The following is a 16,718-nucleotide window of genomic DNA, read 5'->3' as shown; positions in this document are numbered from 1 at the left end:
AAGCAAAGCCAAACCTTTTTTTTTTTTTTTTTCGCATATACTATTCTCTTTTTGAGAGATAAATTCGGAGCTTTTAACTGGGGCTTCAGTAGAGACTGATCACATGACCATGGGCCACCAACTTACCATGTGATCTGAACTGCCAATCATGAACTGGATGTTGTATAACCCAGTGGTCCCCAACCTTTTGAGCACTAAGGACCAGTTTCATGCAAGAAAGTTTTGCCATAGAGGGATCATGGTGGAGGGATGGTTTCAGGATGATTCAAGCATATATCTATTGTGCACTTTATTTCTATTATTATTACACCAGCTCTACCTCAGATCATCAGCCATTAGATCCCAAAGACTGGGGACCCCTGGTCTAACCCACCAAAACAGAAAGTCAAGCATGCACTCCATCATAAAATGGAAGTGGTATAGATGAAATTGGGCCTCCCTGGTGGCTCAGACAGTAAAGAATCAGCCTGCCATGAAAGAGACCTGGGTTCAATCCCTGGGTTGGGAAGATCCCCTGGAGGAGAGCATGGCAACCCACTCCAGTATTCCTGCCTGGAGAATCCCCATGGACAGAGCAGCCTGGCGGGCTACAGTCCATGGGGTCACAAAGAGTCGGCCACAACTGAGCAACTAAGCACACAGCACATAGATGAAATTGAGCTAAAGCAGGCCTAGAGGCATAAATTGCATAGTCCCCATTAATATTATTTGCCTTCTTTATCTCAACCCACACCCATGGTTCGTATGAAGTTTCCTATGAAAAAAAAAACAACAAACTAGACTTGGTTTATAGATGGATGGTCCTGCACAATATACAGACAGTCACCTGAAAGAGGACAGCTGTGGCTACCCAACAGCCCCATTTCTGACAGCTCTGCAGGATTTGGTGAACAGAAAACCCAGCAGGCAGAGTTGTGAGTACTGAACCAGGTCACTCATTTTGCCTGAAAGCAAGCAAACCATGGGCTATCTGGCTAATGGTTTGGCTGGAAGAAATACAATTGGAAAATTGGCATCAAGAAGGTCTGGGTAAGAGAGATGTGGATAGATCTCTATGAATGAGCATAGAATGTGAAGATATTTGTGTCTCATATAATGCTCACCAAAGAAGGACCCCAACAAAGGGGGGTTTCAACAGCCAGGTGGACTGGAAGACCACTTTCCCTGGACATCACTAAGTTTCCTTGCCCAGCCGCTCTGCTATTATCCAATGGGCACATGCACAGAGTAGCCATGGCAGTGGGGATGGAGGTTATGGGTGGGCTTAGCAACATGGATTCCATTCCATCCAAAAATTGTCCACACTGCAAATGTACCACTTAAGAGAATATAATTTTGCAAATTAGCTTCTGGAAACTTGCTTTTGGCAAAATGATGTTTAGAAAATGTACCTGCAGCCAATAGTATGTGATTCACAAAAACCACAAAAGACTATCAAATGTTTCATTCATCATCATCTCAAGGTCAAAAAACTATTAATTTACTTGATGTAAGAGTTCTACACTTCAAAACCAAGGTTTGCTAAAACAACAATTTCCAAAGCTTAATCTACATTTCTTTGCCTATTATTTTGCCACAGGGGGGAAACATGTAATATTCAGTTGTTAAAACAACTGGAAAAGACAAGTTTTAAACTGTGATAACATGTGTATTTAGAATTTTGTCGGGGCACATTTCTGATTTGGAGGTCAAGAAAAGTTTGGGTTCACAGTGTATAATCCCTTTTTATGGTAAACCATAGACATATATGTAGAAATACATTCATACCTGAAATCATCTATTTATTCAGTATGGGATTTTATTTTTATTTCCTATCATAAAGTATCTCCTGTTGACAAGAATCAATTGCTAAAAAGCTCATTACCCTCAAGGGAATGACTTCTGGCCAAGAAAAAACAAAGCAGAGAGATAAGAGAGCTTGTGCTTCAAATTTTCTGGCCATTATGTGAATGGATCCTCAGTTCCCTAATCAAGATGAAACAATCCAGTGGACGGGAGTTTAAACAAACTCTGGGAGACAGTGAAGGACAGGAAAGCCTGACATGCTGCAGTCCATGGGGTTGCAAAGAGTCGGACACGACTTAGCAACTAAACAGCAAGAGGAGAGAAACAGCCCTAATCACAAACACGATGAAGGAAATGGAAAATTGCACTGAAAACATTTCTGCCATGTAACCAACCAACAAATGTCAGAGGTGCAAAATCTTGATGGAAGCCCCTTATTGTTCATTTTATGGACGATATCTCTCTTCTTGTCATAGTAATTTGTTTACCCTATGGATTTGATGGTAACTTTTCTTCCTAACTTATCTTCCCTGGTGGCTCAGACCGTAAAGCATCTCCCTACAATGCGGGAGACCCAGGTTCTCCAGGGATCGAACTTATCTTATCTCCCTAACTTATCTTCCCTGGGTTGGGAAGATCCTCTGGAGAAGGAAATGGCAACCTACTCTGATACTCTTGCCTGGAAAATCCCATGGACGGAGGAGCTTTGTAGGCTACAGTCCATGGGGTTGCAAAGAGTCGGACATGACTGAGCAACTTTACTTTTCTTCCTAAAGGGACAGTTCCTCATTATTTCCTTTAAAAAGTTGACTTCTTTAAGCTTTTCTAAATTATATAATCACCCACTTTTTAATCTTTGTGGGGAAAATCCAAAGCTCAAATAAGACTTACTTGGGTTTCAAAGTATGTTGAAACAAAGGCTATTTTTTTTTTCTGAGTACTTTCACAAGAGTCATTTGTGAAAATTCATACATGACTTATAAGCAACTTTTTTAATTGAGGTAGAGTTATTTCACAATGTTGTGTTAGTTTCTGTTGTCCAACAAAGTGAATTAGCTCTACGTATACATATATCCCCTCCCTCTTGGGCCCGCCTCCCACCCACACCCATCCCATCCATCTAGGTCATCAGAGAGCAGCAAGCTGAGCTCCCTGTGCCATAAAGGAGCTTCTCACAAGCTATCTATTTTACATAGTCAGTTCAGTCACTCAGTCATGTCCGACACTTTGTGACCCCATGGACTGCAGCAGGCCAGGCTTCCCTGTTCATCACCAACTCCTGCAGCTTGCTCAAACTCATATGCATGGAGTCGGTGACACCGTTTAACCATCTCATCCTCTGTCGTCCCCTTCTCCTCAGTGGATGAGAAGTGATAAGCAATTATAGTAGTGATAAGCAAAACACATAGCAGTGATGAGCAAAACCCAGTAGAAATAAGCAATTTTTAGAATCTCCCTTATAATTAAAAGAGGCAGTTTGTAAAGAAACATGAGAGGTGACTATGTCAATCCAGCTTGTTTTCATTTGCTTAAGTAAATAATGAGTAACTTTTCACTCCTTGACCAACCAGCCACAGGGCTTCATATTTATGAGTCTATATTCAATAATGATGAATGTATTCTATTGCTGCTGCTGCTGCTGTAAGTCGCTTCAGTCGTGTCCGACTCTGTGCGACCCCATAGACGGCAGCCCACCAGGCTCCCCCGTCCCTGGGATTCTCCAGGCAAGAACACTGGAGTGGGTTGCCATTTCCTTCTCCAGTGCAAGAACGTGAAAAGTGAAAGTGAAGTCGCTCAGTCGTGTCCGACTCTAGTGACCCCATGGACTGCAGCCCACCAGGCTCCTCCGTCCATGGGCTTCTCCAGGCAAGAGTACTGGAGTGGGGTGCCATTGCCTTCTCCGATGTATTCTATTACATAACCCCAATTTTTTGTCTGGTTTTCCTTCATAGGAAGTACCAAGAATTTCTAAAATAACTGGAAAGAATTAGGTAGCAATGAGATATTTTTTCAAAATAATCACAAATTCTTCCCATCTCTGCACTCATCACATCACAGTGTGATGACTTTACAAAAAGATGCTGCAGATTCTTCTAGATAGCAAACTCTATTTCCCCATTCTTTAAACTAAGGGTAGCTGTGTGACTAGCTTTGACCAATGGGACATTAGTGAAGGTGACACAAAAAGAGACTTAAAAAGCATTGGCACCTCCAGGCTTCTCTGCCCTGGTGCTCTTAACAGCCTTCTGCCACTGTGTGACAAGCTCAGGTGAACTTATAAAGAAATCACAAGCCTGTGGAATAGGTCATCCTTGTACTTGAAGCTGAGCTCCCGGAGAGTCCTGCCAAGAAGATCACACAGCCTTCCCTATCACAAAGACTGCCCCCAAAGCCCAAACAGATTGCCAACACACAGAATTATGAACTAAGTCATGTTTTTAAGCCACTAGTTTTGGAGGTGGTTTACTACATAGCAAAAGTTAACTGACGCAAGCAGTTGGTCTCCCCAGTTAGTTAGAATGTAGTGCTTATAAGGAGAGGGTCAGAGTCTAGAATTTTTAAAGAGACAAATTCCTCAATAACCATGATCTGTGACCTTAAAAAAGTGGAAGGGCCATAGTGAGAGGCAACACTGAGCTCTAAATCTTTGTAATAAAGTATGACCTTTGAAATCACATGGATCTGGGTCAAATCCTGGTTCTACTATGCTAATTTGAGCTTTAAACTTCATTTCACTTTCTAAGATCAGATTCTTCATGTATAAAATACAGATACGTGGGTGATAAAACCTATCTCATAGGAATGTTACATGGAATAAGTGAGAGAGTATCATCTGTTGGTATGGTGCCTGATAAAAAAAGCAATTATTTGAATTGTAGTTGCCGTTGCTGCTGCTGCTAAGTCGCTTCAGTTGTGTCCGACTCTGTGTGATCCCATAGACGGCAGCCCACCAGGCTCCCCCGTCCCTGGGATTCTCCAGGCAAGAACACTGGAGTGGGTTGCCATTTCCTTCTCCAAATTGTAGTTACACCATCACAAATATAACAAAACTGAGCAGCCACAAAGACTACAAATATTATAAGGTTCCTTTGCAAGTGACACAACAGCAAGGTGTATGCTGAGTTCCCTGGAAACTGCTCACATCCTTGGCTCTTCAAGAGAATATCAGACTTTATTTGATGGCCATGTTCAAGTGATCTCTCCACTAGGCTGTGAAGTCTTTAACCCTGTGCCAAATCGAATCCCTTCCCCTGCTTTCTCCACAGATGCTCAGTGACTTTATACTATGCAGACTTCCCCACTTAGGCACCTAGCAAATGTATCTTCATCTAAGCAGATCACCCACTCTATGGGACTGATTTCCTGTTCTATTCCTGTCTACTAACGCATTCACCCTGACCCCTCATTCACAAAATCCTAGTTCTATTGCAGAAATGAAGAAAATAAATCTGTCATAATACTGATAATAAAACATAAATTTGATATTACAATAGGGTTGGCCACAAAGTTCATTCAGGTTTTCATACAGCCCTTTTGGCCAGCCCAATACCATTCCAAATCCTGTTCCAGGGGACATATCTTTACAACTTTTAAGTGGTTTTTAGAAATCCATGTCTTTGGGCTGGAAAGCTGGAGGCCTCAGGTAGGCTTAGGAAGGCAAGGCTCAGGCCCTCCATCTTTAAATATCTCATATTTTGTTTTAGAATCCCTTTGCCATGGCCCCCTGTCATTCTGAATTCTGAGATTTCAGTCAGCAAGGAAATCCATGTGAAAAAGAGTTGTACTGTGAAAATATCCACAACAATCCTGCCAGATAAAATGTTTTTTTGGTGTGACCTCCACTTGACTATAATAAATACAATTTACTAAGGAAGTCGCCAATGAATTTAGAGATTGCTTATAGTGTTAAAAGCCCCCATGCCAAAAAGCTTTCATGTAGCTGTCCCTGATTTCTTAAAGCATATTGACATATATATATATATATATATATATATTTATATAAATAAAAACAAAGAGAATATACATATATATTATGAATGGCAGTAAATTCTTAACTAGAGTTTTTGACATCCCTCTCCCTGTCTAAGTGTTTCTACTATATTTAACACAATATATATTACAGCAAGCAACAAGGCTGAGGAAGAGGGCATTCTGGAGAAAAGCTGTATGGAAGAGAACCAAAGCAAAAAATGATATCCAACCTCTTCCCACCATCTCAAGGGTATTTCACGCTGGATTCCAAATGAATATCTAATTGGAAACAGCCGTGAGCAAAGCAGAAACTGGACTCGGATGCTTTTTAATCCCGCTGGCATGGTACCTGAGTTCCCAAGCCTGCCCTTTTGTTCTCGCTCAGTGGGGAAAGCCAAGGCCAGCCCCACACCCAGCCGGGCTGCTCAACCCCGCGGCACAGAGTGAGACCAGGAGAGCCCCGAGGCTCATGTACCTGCCAGCTGGCCACACAAATCCACTATCTAGAGCTCCAGCCAAAAATCACGGTTCCAACACACAGCCCCAGGAGAGGTCCTGTGAGGATAAAAACTGACCTGGAAAAGTAAGCATATTGCTAAAGCCTATCAAGGCATTCACTGGGTTCATGAGGACTTCTGTTCATATTAATTTGGAGGATAGAAGTGAGAACCCTGTGGGAATGAGATGGATTTCCAAGTCTGGGGTAAAAAGCTGCAAAGCAGGAAGTGAATTCCAGGGAAACAATAAAAGCTCTATTGTCCACAGTTCTGAACAGCTGAGGGGATTAGTCACTGGGTTCCAGACCTGGGACAGGGTAAGGGCCTGTATCTTAGGCCCTTCGAGTGGCCATAATGAAATGCCTTAGGTTGGGTGGCTTAAACATAGAAATTTGATTTCTCACAGTTCCAGAAGCTGGAAAGTCCCTTGACCTGAGTGCCAGGCAATTTAGCTTCAGGTCCTGGTCAGAGAACTTTCTGGCTTGCAGACAGTCATCTTTTTGCAATGTCTTCACATGGCAGAGAGAGGGAGAGCTCTCTGATCTCTTTTTATAAAGCCGCTAATGCTATCATGCCAACAAAGGTCCATCTAGTCAAAACTATGGTTTTTCCAGTAGTCATGTATGGATGTGAGAGTTGGACTACAAAGAAAGCTGAGCACTGAAGAATTGATGCTTTAGAACTGTGGTGTTGGACAAGACTCTTGAGAGTCCCATAGACTGCAAGGAAATCCAACCAGTCCATCCTAAAGGAAATCAGTCCTGAATATTCATTAGAAGGACTGATGCTGAAGCTGAAACTCCAATACTTTGGCCACCTGATGCGAAGAACTGACTCATTGGAAATGACCCTGATGTTGGCAAAGATTGAAGGCAGAAGGAGAAGGAGACGACAGAGGATGAGATGGCTGGATGGCATCACCAACTCGATGGACATGAGTTTGGGTAAACTCCGGGAGTTGGTGATGGACAGGGAGGCCTGGTGTGCTGCAGTCCATGGGGTCGCAAAGAATCGGACAAGACTGAACTGAACTAATCCTATCATGAGGACCCACCCTTATGATCTCATTTAAATTTAATTATCTTCCCAAGATCCCACCTTCGAATACCAACACAATGAGGACTAGAACTTTAACAAATGGATTCTGGGGGAACATAAGTCAGTCCAAAGAAGCCTGGAACATCTTATGCCAGAAAATAAGGAAAAGCTTAAAGAAGGATGTGTTAAAAGAATACAAAAGATAACATGACTGGGTTCTCACTGGCCAATCAGGGATGAGTAGAGAATAAAAATGAATAATGATAATAACAAATTATAACTTACTGAGTATAATAATATTCCATAAGCCCACATATAAATATATAAAGGAATAAACTGAAAGTTTGACAATGAGATGGGCTTCCCTGGTGGTTCAGATGGTAAAAAATCTGCCTGCAGAGACCCAGGTTCGATCTCTGGATTGGGAAGATCCCCTGGAGAAGTGAATAGATACCCACTCCAGTATTCCTGCCTGGAGAATTCCAGGGACAAAAGGGCTTGAAGGGCTGCAGCCCATGGGGTCGCAAAGAGTTGGACACAGCTGAGTGACAAACGCACAAATACTCTCAAAGTACTTTCCTACGAAATATTTATGTTGGGTGAAGGCATCACCTTTATCAAGTGATCAAAGCAAACATCACCAGAGGTGGGACAAATGAAAACCAGGCACCATCTGAAATGATGCCAGGAAAGTGAACACAGCATGACTCTAATCTCATCATAAAGAAACAACAAACAAACCCAGATCGAGAGACATTCTAAAAAATGAACCAACCGGTAATCTTCAGAAGTGCCAAGTTATAAGATCAAGATAAGACTGAGGAATGCCTGAGACTGAAGGAGACTAAAGAGACATGACAATGAAATGAAACAGGTGATTCTGACCCAGATCTTTTTGCTACAATTGGCAAAATTTGCATAGGGCCTCTGAATTACAGTTGTAATGTACTGATGTTAATTTCCTGATCTGCATCATTGCAGTGTGACTATGTAAGAGAAAGTCCTTGTTTTTAGGACCTATCAAAGTACTTGAGCTTGATGGGGCATTAGGCAGGCAACATACTCTCATATGGTTTCAACAGCATCTATGGACATTGTCAAATATGTCTGAGGATTGGGATCCAGGGGGAAAAACGGTCTCGAGCTGAGAACCATTAGATTAACCCAACTGGAATACCTGGGCTCCATTTAAATGTCTTCAGACTTCTGCTGTAAAACTACCAGGACACTATCGACTTTGCAGGAAGTTATATAATAAGAAATATAAAGACAGATAGAGCAGAAACTTCTCTTAATTACCCAACATGTTAACTGCTTCTCCTTAATATATATAATATCAGTTTTGGGGGAATGTATTGTCCAACTTCTTCATTCTACATAAGAAAAAGAATCAGTCTCTTTTCCTACTCTTTGATAGCATCTATGAGACCAAAATAGGCTCACAGCAGAGCACTGGGCTCAGTCAAATTTCCTCCAGGACATTACAAAGGCCTCCTTCTGGTGTATTGGCATAGGATAGCCTACTAGTTTTAGCTTTCAGTTCACTTCAGTTCAGTCGCTCAGTCATATCCAACTCTTTGTGACCCCATGGGCTGCAGCATGCCAGGCTTCCCTGTTCTTCACCAACTCCCGGAGTTTACTCACTCAAGTCCATTGAGTCGGTGATGCCATCCAACCATCTCATTCTCTGTCGTCCCCTTCTCCTCCTGCCTTCAGTCTTTCCCAGCATCAGGGTCTTTTCCAATGAGTCAGTTCTTCTCATCAGGTGGCCAAAGTATTGGAGTTTCAGCTTCAGCATCAGTCCTTCCAATGCATATTCAGGACTGATTTTTGTCTGAGCCACCAGAGATATTTACTCAGTAACATATCTGTTTGCTCAACATTACACTGTTACATACAGTGAAGATGTCTGAGTCAGAGTTTTCATATTTTAGTGAGTAAACCATACCTGAAAGGCTAAGCTAGATCACAAAAACCCCAATGCTGACAGCAAGTATCCAAGAATGTAAAGCAAAATAAATAAATAAAAATCTGGACATAATTTGGTTAAGAGAAAGAGATTATAAAAGAGTAAAGTCCTGGGATAAAAGCTTAAGTGTCATAAGAATAGACTCTCTGTCATGGACTGGATGTCTTTGTCACCCCAAAATTCATCCATTGAAGTCCTAACCTCCAATGTGATTGTATTTGGAGATAGGACCTTTGGGAGGGGCTTCCCTAGTGGCTCATTGGTAAAGAATCTTCCTGCAATGCAGGAGACACGGGTTTGATCCCTGAACCGGGAAGAACCCCTGGAGAAGGGAATGGCTACCCACTCCAGTATTCTTGCCTGGAGAATTCCATGGAAAGAAGAGCCTGGCAGGCCACAGTCCATGGGGTCTCAAAGAGTTAGACTGAGTGACTAACACTTTCACTTCACCTTTGGGAGATAATTAGGTTTAAATGAGGTCGTTAGGGTGGAGCACCATGATGGGATTCAATTCAGTTCAGTCCCTCAGTAGTCCAGCTCTTTTCGACCCCGTAGACTGCAGCACGCCAGGCCTCCCTGTCCATCACCAACTTCTGGAGTTTACTCAAATTCATGTCCATTGAGTCGGTGATGCCAGCCAGCCATCTCATCCTCTGTTGTCCCCTTCTCCTCATGCCTTCAATCTTTCCTAGCATCAGGCTTTTTTCAAATGAGTCTGTCTGCTCTTCGCATCAGGTGGCCAGAGTATTGGAGTTTCACCTTCAGCATCCCGACATGATGAGATTAGCGCCCTCCTAAGAAAGCCTTTGACTGTATGGATCACAATAAACTGTGGGAAATTCTGAAAGAGATGGGAATACCAGATCACCTGACCTGCCTCTTGAGAAATCTGTATGCAGGTCAAGAAGCAAAAGTTAGAACTGAACATGGAACAACAGACTGGTTCCAAACAGGAAAAGGAGTACATCAAGGCTGTATATTGTCACCCTGATTATTTAACTTATATGCAGAGTACATCATGAGAAATGTTGGACTGAAGAAGCACAAGCTGGAATCAAGATTGCTGGGAGAAATATCAATAACCTCAGATATGCAAATAACACCACCCTTATGGCACAAAGTGAAGAGGAACTAAAAAGCCTCTTGATGAAAGAGGAGAGTGAAAAATTGGCTTAAAGCTCAACATTCAGAAAACTAAGATCAGGGCTTCTGGTCCCATCACTTCATGGGAAATAGATGGGGAAACAGTGGAAACAGTGTCAGACTTTATTTTTCTGGGCTCCAAAATCACTGCAGATGGTGACTGCAGCCATGAAATTAAAAGACGTTTACTCCTTGGAAGGAAAGTTATGACCAACCTAGATAGTATATTAAAAAGCAGAGACATTACTCTGCCAACAAAGGTCTGTCTAGTCAAGGCTATGGTTTTTCCAGTAGTCATGTATGGATGTGAGAGTTGGACTGTGAAGAAAGCTGAGTGCCGAAGAATTGATGCTTTTAAACTGTGGTCTGTGGTGTTGGAGAAGACTCTTGAGAGTCCCTTGGACTGCAAGGAGGTCCAACCAGTCCATTCTAAAGGAGATCAGTCCTGGGTGTCCATTGGAAGGACTGATGCTAAAACTGAGACTCCAGTACTTTGGCCACCTCCTGTGAAGAGCTGACTCATTGGAAAAGACTCTGATGCTGGGAGGGATTGGGGGCAGGAGGAGAAGGGGACAACAAAGGATGAGATGGCTGGATGGCATCACCGACTTGATGGACCTGGGTTTGAGTGAACTCTGGGAGTTGGTGATGGACAGGGAGGCCTGGTGTGCTGCGATTCATGGGGTCACAAAGAGTCAAACACGGCTGAGCGACTGAACTGAGCAGAACTGAACTGGAGACGAGGAAGCTCTATCTCTCTTATCTCTATATCTGTCTATCTGAGTGTCTGTCTCTTTCTCTCCCAGGAAAGAACATTTGATCACACAGCCAGGATGCAGGAAAGACCATATGAGCACACAGCAAGAATGAAGCTGTCTGCATGCCAGGACATGGGTCTTCACCAAGAACCAAATGTACTGGTACTTTGATCTTGGACATCCTGGTCTCCACAGCTGTGAGAAATAAATGTTTAAATTACCCAGTCTATGGTATTCTGTTATAGCTGCCGGAGCTGGCAAAGACACTCTCCTTCCAGTCTCTAAACTTTGTGTACCTTCTGTCCTTATCACTGTGAGTCTGCAGCGCTGTGTACATCTCCTGCGCTCTTACAGAATGAGAAAGGCCATATGGCTACCTTTATTCTTATAACAACATTACTGGCTTTTATGTCAAGTGACCTTTTCTTGGATCACAATGTGGAATGCATATGGTACAAGCAGCTTATAACCCCCTGTTAACAAAGCTAATGAAGTGAACATTGGTCTCTTAATTTTATTTGACTTTTCATTTTCTCAACATCAAGGAAAAGAAAATTAGATCAAAATTAATGTTTAGGCTCAAGAGACACTGGACTTCATGCCTACTCTCTTTATTACTCCAAATGTAATTAAGCATGTTGACTTCAGTAAATGTACCTTCTGCTATGCATGCATCGATTTCAACGGTAATGAGTTTGCATTTATTATAATTTATTTTAGCCAGATAATTAATACCCCTCTTGTTTATTTCTTTGATCATGAAAAAGAATGAGTGTTTGCTTATTTGTTTGCACATGATGATGAGCCAATGATCTTTTATATGCTGTTAAATTGCAGTTAAAAAATAAGGTGCAGGCTAAATGGGAGCTTCAAATCTTTCATCATTGATCTACAGCTCAGGTCCTAGAACACAGAAACCATTCCTTACAAAGACCCTGGTACAGCCATTTTTATTCTAACCAAGGTAATGGGATTTTTCAAACACTAAGTCACTAGGCAGGCATCTTGAGAATCATCAATTATATTTTTAAATGCCTAAGATTCTCCTTAAATTATGATTTTAAGTTTCTTCATATATATATATATATATTTTTGCTGTTTGGGAATTTCCATTTTAGCAAACGTGTCATTTATTACATAGCTCTCATGTCTTCCTGCCCTTGTATATTTGCACAATGTTGTCACTTTGGGTATCTATGATCCTTTCACTTTTCCCTGCTTTACAGATAAACACCTGCCTCCCTAACTGGATTACTTCCCTGCTAGAGCTTCACCAGATAAGATGCAAAAGAAAGAAAATCCAAGGGGCAAGTATGACCTTTCTATGATTTACCAAGAATGTTTTCCCTTTCTTTCTTGGTGCATTAGTCAACATTCTCCAGAGAAAATTTATAAATACATATAAACATATAAATACACATGTGAAGCTGTATAACTCAGACTGGGACTTGAATCCATGGTCTATTAACTGAGATTACACACCTGGTCTCAGGACTTACAGAAGCTCAGGTTCTTGATGTCTCATCACAGAAAGAATTCAGTAAGAGACAAAGTGATAGGTTAGAAATGGATTTATATAGAGAGAAAAACATTCCACAGAGTATGGGTCATCTCTGAGAGTGGCAACAAGGTATGGGGTGTCAGTTTGTATAAGGGTGGATAATTTCATATTGCCTAATGAGTGGTAGGAACAGTCCAGCTATTTTGGTTGGGGAAGGGGATTCCTGGGGATTTATGATTAGCCTCAGAACTGTCATGAGTGTGGGTATGTCACTTAGCTTGTTGATGTGTTACCATGAACTATACTGATGCTCCGGAGAAGGCAGTGGCACCCCACTCCAGTACTCTTGCCTGGAAAATCCTATGGACGGAGGAGCCTGGTAGGCTGCAGTCCATGGGGTCGCTAAGAGTTGGACATGACTGAGCGACTTCACTTTCACTTTTCACTTTCATGCATTGGAGAAGGAAATGGCAACCCACTCCAGTGTTCTTGCCTGGAGAATCCCAGGGACGGGGGAGCCTGGTGGGCTGCCGTCTATGGGGTTGCACAGAGTTGGACACGACTGAAGCGACTTAGCAGCAGCAGCAACATACTGATGCTCAAGGTCTGGTGGGAGTCAATTCATCTACCATCTTGTACCTCTTTGGTTCTGTTAGGGGAAGCACACTGACTTAAACCTAGGGGCCAAGCTCCCTAGTAACCATTTGCATGAGTGTTTTATGACAGGAGGTCCTGGTAAGGAACATGGAACTAATAAGCCACCACCAACTGGAAGAGTTCGGGAACGGTCAAAAGGAGACACCACATGTCCTACCATCTCCCAGAATCCTTCTTGTGCCAATTGGCAGAGCTGTTCTCCTGGGTTCCCTTACCCTCCTGCTCTCCACCCGGGTGCCCTTTCCCAATGAAATCTCTTGCTTGGTCAGCACTTGTGTCTCCTTGGACAATTCATTTCCAAGTGTTAGACAAGAGCCCAGTTTTGGGCCCTGGAAGGGGTCCCTATTCCTGCAACAGTTCTAATCAGTTTATGTCATGGCTATGTTATTCTTTTAAAGGTTGTGCCCTGCCTGCTACCTTCCTATTTCACAACATATTTATATATGTGATAGATCCATGATATTACTCAGCGATAAACCTATTTGCCAGCATTGTGCTAGGTGCTACAATTTGCTCAGTGCTGACAGTTTCTGAATGTCTACATTTCTGTGACTTATGACAACAACTGCTTGTTCTAAATCAACACCGTCCAATAGAAATTTCTGCAATGAGAAAAATGTTCTATAATTACCCAGTCCCGTATATGAAATGAATTATTTCTTGGCACATAGGTAAACAAGGAAGTCACAGCCATCACATATTCCAGCCTTTCAAATATGAATTTCTGGGTCCAGGAAAACAATACTGGAGTGATCATCCACTTCTATTAGCATCCAGGAGCTGGGGTGGGGGGAGAGAGGCAGAATGCAGGAAAGCACAAGAGGCAGCCATCCGCTACATCCACCACTCCTTACAGTGAACAAGGAATTAAGAAGGTGAACAATCAAAAAGGAGGATTAGCGATGGAGAAATAGACATAGAGAACAGACTTATGGACATGGGGAGAGGGGAGGAGAGAGTGAGATGTATGGAAAGAGTAACATGTAAACTTACATTACCATATGTAAAATAGATAGCCAACGGGAATTTGCTGTATGGCTCAGGAAACTCAAACAGGGGCTCTGTATCAACCTAGAGGGGTGGGATGGGGAGGGAAATGGGAGGGAGGTTCAGAAAGGAGGGGATATATGTATATCTATAACTGATTCATGTTGAGGTTTGATAGAAAACAACAAAATTCTGTAAAGCTATTATCTTTCAATAAAAAAATTAATTAATTTTTTAAAAAAGCAGGATTTAGCCCCAGGTACATGAGATGCACATGAAAGAAATGATTTCAGTAAACCCAGATGCTTGCATCTTTCCATATACAGAAGAAAGCTAAATTCCTTAATGTGAGATATCTGGTTTTCCTTAATTAACAATAGTCTTTTGATATTCAGATTTCCTGCCCCTTGCTGCAAACTTCTATACAGCCTGGCTACCCTCCCCACTTAGTAACAATTCTCCTGGGGACACCGCAGAAGCTGTATCCTGGGCTTGAAGTCCTCATGATTCTCATCAAATAAAATAACTCTACTTTCAGGTTGTGACCATTTTTTAAGTTGACACATAGAACAGCCACTAGTCACATGAGACTAATAAGCCCTTGAAATATGGCTAGTGCAACTGAGAAAATGATGTTTCATTTTGCTTAATATAATTAATATAAATATAAATAGCCACTTTTGGTTAGGGACTACCATAGTGATATGGAACGATATGCAGATGACACCACCCTTATGGCCGAAAGCAAAGAGGAACTAAAGATCCTCTTGATGAAAGTGAAGGAGGAGAGTGAAAAAGGTGGCTTAAAACTCAACATTCAAAAAATGAAGATCATGGCATCCAGTCCCATCACTTCATGGTAAATGGATGGGGAAACAATGGAAACAGTGAGAGAATTTATTTGGGGGGGCTCAAGAATCACTGCAGATGGTGACTGCAGCCATGAAATTCAAAGATGCTTGCTTCTTGGAAGAAAAGCTATGACCAACCTAGACAGCATATTAAGAAGCAAAGACATCACTTTGCCAACAAAGGTTCTTGTAGTCAGAGCTATGGTTTTTCCAGTAGTCATGTATGGATGTGAGAGTTGGACAATACTGGAGTGATCATCCACTTCTATTAGCATCCAGGAGCTGGGGTGGGGGGAGAGAGGCAGAATGCAGGAAAGCACAAGAGGCAGCCATCCGCTACATCTACCACTCCTTACAGTGAACAAGGAATTAAGAAGGTGAACAATCAAAAAGGAGGATTTGTGATGGAGAAATAGACATAGAGAATAGACTTATGGACATGGGGAGAGGGGAGGAGAGGGTGAGATGAGTACTTGCCATTAATAAGGCTGAGTACTTGCCATTAATAAGGCTGAGAGCTAAAGGATTAATGCTTTTGAACTGTGGTGTTGGAAAAGACTCTTGAGAGTCCTTTGGACTGCAAGGAGATCCAACTAGTCAATCCTAAAGGAAATCAATCCTGAATATTCATTGGAAGGACTAAAGCTGAAGCTGAAGCTCCAAAACTTTGGCCACCTAATGAGAAGAGTTGACTCACTGGCAAAGACCCTGATGCACGGAAAGATTGAAGGTGGGAGGAGAAGGGGACGACAGAGAACAAAATGGTTGGATGGCATCACCGACCCAAGGGACATGAGTTTGAGCAAGCTCTGGGAGATGGTGAAGGACAGGGAAACCTGGAGTGCTTGTAGTCCATGGGTCGCAGAGTCAGACTGAAGGAGGAAACAGACAGAACAGGCTCCATCTTGAGAGCAGGACTCCATCTTGGGCCTGACTGTGGACTTTGAGCTATGTGCCCAGTATCTATGGAAACGACATACCAACTGGAAAACCAGGCCCCCGGAAGGAAGGGCCCCAGTGCTCGTACCTAGACTCTCCATTGTCTAAAAGAATACCCTAATTATCTGTGTAACTGAATAGAATCATACATTCTATTATGCTTATTGGGGTATGACCACAGGCCTATTGATAATTATCCAGTGTTAACTACCTAGGCCTAAGGCCCCACTCCAGTACTCTTCCTGGAAAATCCCATGGATGCAGGAGCCTGGTAGGCTGCAGTCCATGGGGTTGCTAGGAGTCAGACACGACTGAGCGACTTCCCTTTCACTTTTCACTTTCAGGCATTGGAGAAGGAAATGGCAACCCACTCCAGTGTTCTTGCCTGGAGAATCCCAGGGACAGAGAAGCCTTGTGGGCTGCCGTCTCTGGGGTCACACAGAGTCGGACATGACTGAAGCGACTTAGCAGCAGCAGCAAGCATATGAATCACAGGTTAACTTTGATGGTATCTCTCTTTTCCTTTGTTCAGACTGCTGCTGCGGCTGCTGCTAAGTCACTTTAGTCGTGTCCGTCTTTGTGCGACCCCATAGACGGCAGCCCACCAGGTTCCGCTGTCCC

Source organism: Bos mutus, chromosome 17 (genome assembly GCF_027580195.1).
Source record: "Bos mutus isolate GX-2022 chromosome 17, NWIPB_WYAK_1.1, whole genome shotgun sequence".
Lineage (NCBI taxonomy): Eukaryota > Metazoa > Chordata > Mammalia > Artiodactyla > Bovidae > Bos > Bos mutus.
Note: the sequence above shows the minus strand (reverse complement) of the source record.